Here is a 5053-nt window from a genome sequence, read left to right on the forward strand (position 1 = left end):
AGAGGCTAAATTGACTGAACCACCCAGGTACCCCTGGTGCCCTCAAAATTTTTTTGAGGTCCTCAATAATTTTTAAGGTGTAAAGATGCTCTGAAGCCAAGAACCTAGAGAACTGTTGGTTTATGCCAATCATAAGGTTCCAATTCCTCTTTCCAGAAATTGGTTAAAGAAGAAGAATGTGGGGTGCCTTCTGTCTCAGTCAGTGGAGCATGCAACTGTTGGTCTCAGGGTCATGGGTTCGAGCCCCATGTTGGGTGTAGAGATTACTTAAAAATAAAATCCTGGAGCACCTGGGTGGCTCAGTTGGTTAAGCGTCCAACTTTGGCTCAGGTCATAATCTCGAATTTGTGGTTCACAAATTCGAGCCCTGTGTCAGGCTCTGTGCTGACAGCTCAGAGCCCCTCCCCTGCTTGTGCTCTGTCTCTCTCTGTCTCTCAAAAATTAAAAAAATAAAAAAATAAAATCTTAAAACAGGGCAACTGGATGGCTCTGTCAGTTAAGCATCCAGCTCTTGATTTTGGCTCAGGTCATGATCTTGTGGTTTTTTGAGTTCAAGCCATGCATTGGGCTCTGCATGCTGACCATGTAGAGCCTGTTTGGGATTCTGTGTGTGTGTCTCTCTCTGCCCCATCCCTTGTTTGTGCTCTCTCTGTATCTCTCAAAATAAAAAAATAAACTTTAAAAAAAAAGTTTAATATAAAATCATAAAAAAAGGAGAATGTGATACTGTCCTGACTCATAGGACATAAAGGGAGTTCCTCTGTGGGGTGGTATTATAGGAAAGGTTTCCTTGATCTGGAAAGGAAACACATGAAGAAGCAATCATTTCATGGTTTGTCTTTTAATACTGTCCTATCTGGGAGTGATGCTGACACTCAGCAGCCAGCAAGGCAATGTAGCCTCTAAGAACAAAGTCAACATACTGAGTTTCACATAATGGTGAAGTGGAAAGGACTGGGTCCTTGAGGTACTGAATTAACCAACCCAGAAGACTCCCTCACTCACCTTAGGACTTCTTGTTTTGTGAAATAATACATTACCTCTTTTATCCCTAGTGTGTTGAGGGGAGTGGGCTTATAAACTAAGCATAGCCAACCAAATGCTATCTGAATCATGAGCAAAGAATACAAGGATGGAGGGAAGAGTATGAAGTTGTTCACTCCCCATAGCATTCTTGCAGCTCCCGCTCCACTTCTCAGCCTGGTCTTCCAGTAAAGCATAGATTCTACAAGTGCAGACATGGTTTCTATTGTTCACAACCAACAACCTCAACAGAGATGCAGGGTCAGAGACAGAAATATACCAATCACTAAGAGGTACTCCGTGTTTCATTTTGTTTAATCAGGCAAATATCACTCAAGACTCTTCATCTCTCTTAGCGCTGGTTCTCAATCAGGCAGCCACTCCATAAATTAATTAAATGGCATCTATTTTGTGGAGTTATTGAGTGTATTGTTTGCTTGTGTCACTCAGCTCTGAGTTGGATCAGCTCTGTGTGTTCCTTCAAAGTCAGATTTCTAGACCCACATAGCTTAGGTTCATAGGCCCTGGATTATAGAAGCTGAGGAGTTTGAACCAGCAATGAGTAGGTCATTCATTCAGTCAGCAAATGTTTACTGAATATGTAACTGTTCTTGGAGTGGGATACAGCAGTAAACAAAATAGACACACTCCTTGTTATTGTGGAGCTGCTATTCTAGTTGGGGACACAGACATTAAACAAACAATTGTATAAATATTTAACTGCAATCAACATAAGGAAGGGAAAGTACAGGGTGCCTTAAGAATGTGCAGTTTGGGGTCAAGCTGGTCTGTAGTGTCAGGAAACATTTGCCTTGAGAAAGGGACATTTGACCTTAGGCAAAAGAGTAGGGGAAGTGCTCCAGGCAGAGAGAAACACATCTTGTCAAAGTCCATAGGTGGTATATTATGGGAACAGAAAGAAACTCCTGCTTGCTTGGGGCACAAAGTGAGGGGGACAAAGAGGCCAAATGAGCGGCAGAAGCCAAAAGTGACTTTGTAGGCCAGCCCCCCCTTCCTCCTCCTCCTCCTCCTCCTCCTCCTCCTTCTTCTTCTTCTTCTTCTTCTTCTTCTTCTTCTTCTTCTTCTTCTTCTTTAGAGAGAGGGAGAGAGAGAGAGAGAGAACACAAGTGGGAAAGAGGGGCAGAGGGAGAGAGAGAATCCTAGGCAGGCTCTGCACTGTCAGCCTGGAGCCTAACACAGAGCTTCATCTCACGACGCTGCGATCATGACCTGAGCTGGAATCAAGAGTCTGATGCTTAACTGACTGAGCCGCCCAGGCACCCCTTTAAAAAATTTTTTTTTAATGTTTAGTATTTTTGAGAGAGAGAGAGAGAGAGAGAGAGAGAGAGAGAGAGAGAGAGACAGAGCACGGGCAGGGGAGGGGCAGAGAGAGAGGGAGACGCAGAATCTGAAACAGGCTCCAGGCTCAGAGCTGTCACCACAGAGCCCAATGCGGGGCTTGAATTCAGGAATTTAGGTAAGATCATGACCTAGGCTAAAGTCGGACGCCTAGCTGAGCCCCCCAGGTGCCCCCCATTTTAACCATTTTCAAGTGTATTAAAGTGTATTAAGTGGCATTAAATACATTCACATTGTTGTGCAACCAACACCATCAACCATCTCTACAATTCTTTTCCTCTTGCAAAACTGAAAGTCTGTACTCATTAAACAGTAACTTCTCATTTTCCTCCTCTCTCCAGTCCTGAGCAACCACCATTCTACTTTTTGTCTCTATGAATTTGCCTCTTCTCAGCACCTCATAGAAGAGGAATCATACAGCATATGTCTTTTTGCAACTGCCTTATTTCACTTAGCATAATGTCCGCAAGGTTCATCCATGTTGTAGCATGTACCAGAATTTCCTTGGGTCAGCCCTTCTCAAACTGTAATTCTGCTGCTCTTTGGACCCACTTTGATTAGCAAGGTTGTAGCCCATACTAAAAATCTCAGGAAACAATCCTGAAATCTTAATCTTTGTGCTTTTCTTTTTTTACCTAACATTTCCTAACTTTTCTACCAGGAGACAAGAGCATCCATGTTTATATTGGTTTCCTAGGTCTATCATAACAAAATAAAATATACTGAATGGCTTAAAACAACAAATATTTATCCTTACAGCTCAGGAGGCCTGAAGTTCAAAATCAGTGTATTGGCAGTGTTAGCTCCTTCAGGAGGCTCTGAGGGAGAATCTGATCCATGTCTCTCTCCTAGTGTCTGGTGGTTGCTGGCATTGCTTGGTATTCCTTGGTTCATAGATCCATCACTCCAATCTCTGTCCCTATCTACAGTCTTCTTTCTGTATTTCTGTCTTCTGGGTCTCTGTGCCCAAAATTCCCTTTTCTAATAAGGCCACCAATCATTGGATTTAGGGCCCACCTTAATTCAGTATGACCACATCTTAACTTGATTACATCTACAAAGACAATATTCCAAATAAGGTCATATTCGTAGGTTCTGAGGGGACATAATTTTGTGGGGAGGATACCATTCAATGCAGTACATTATCACCTATAAGAGAATTTGGAATTAGAATTGTTAGAGAAGAAACATAGAGAAAAATAAGTAGATAGTGCTCAGTTTTTTGTTTTGTTTTGCTCTTAAATTAAACTTTTGTGCAAAGTTAATGCACTTCGACTCTGTGCAAAAAAGAAATCCTTGATTAGAGCAGAACATATTATAATAAAGATTGGAAAGAAGAGAGGAAAATAGAGGCCATCTTGTGGTGGTGCTCTCTTCCAACCAGATACCAAGTACTACTTGAGAGTCACTTAATCTGGTATGGGGGAGAAAAGAGTAGTGGCAGTGACCTTAGAGGAGGTTAAGAGCCCTAAGAAGAAAGGATTGAATGGGGGAGGGACCATGAAGAGAAGCAGACACAAGGTGAAAACAGTGCCAAGAACTGTTGGTGGCAGCTATGGGAAGCCCTAGAGAAAAGGATTGCTCCTGGTGTATGTAGCAACGGGAGTGACTATGGCACTTAGCAGGGTGTGCAAAGTATCAGAAGGGCCCAGAATAAGTAGGAAATCTGGCCAGGATAAATGAGATTCTTCCAAGAATCTTCAGAGATATCAGATGAGATGCTGGAATTTCCAAGTGTCTAGGATTTCAGCCATTTTATGAGAACTAGACCATATCAGGGTATACTTTTTGAGTACATCTAGGCAGAAGGCATTTAGATGACTTTCGTATTTGACCAATATCAATGCCTTGTCTTGAAGCCCCACAACACTGAAAGCCCATCACATTAATTCATTCAACAAATGTTGTTGAGCACCTACCATATGCTAGGTTCTGGGGATGCGGGGATAAATAAGACAGGCAAAATCTCTGCCCTTCTCAGTGTTTTCTAACTGAGAAGAGAGACACTGAACTAATAATTCATAAAAACATATGTGGACTGTATGAATAGCTTTACAACTCTTTTTTAATGTTAAATTTATTTATTTAAATTCAAGTTGGTTAATATACAGTGTAGTATTGGTTTCAGGAGTAGAACCCAGTGATTCATCAGTTACATATAACACCCAGTGCTCATCCCAACAAGTTCCCTCCTTAATGGCCATCACCCATTTAGCCCATCCCCCCACCCACCAGCTTTACAACTCTTGACGTATAAGGAGAGTCATATCTTTTGTATTTCTCCAAAATAAATGAAAACAGTCTTGAGCCTTCATGGGCCAGGTTAGCAAAAAGTTTAATACCACCCTCTTTGGCTCTTTTCTTCCTCTATTTTAATCCAGGAGGGTAAGTCAACAAAGGACTAGACCATAGTGCACAAAGGATGTTGGCCTGATGTCTATGCCTCAGGAGAGAAAAACCTCCACTGCCATGCATGTATTGTGCCTCACTGCCACAATGTATCACTACTGAACACCAGTCTGTTTCCATCTGGCACTGCTGGTCTACTCCAGAGCAAAGCATTGCTGATTCCACCTTCCAGCACAGGTCAGCATAGTCCTTCAAATATTCCACAAATTGTAACTCTTAAGTGATTAGTGTTTCCAGGCATACACTTAACTCTTCTCAGAGA

This window comes from Acinonyx jubatus, chromosome X (assembly GCF_027475565.1).
Source record: "Acinonyx jubatus isolate Ajub_Pintada_27869175 chromosome X, VMU_Ajub_asm_v1.0, whole genome shotgun sequence".
NCBI lineage: Eukaryota > Metazoa > Chordata > Mammalia > Carnivora > Felidae > Acinonyx > Acinonyx jubatus.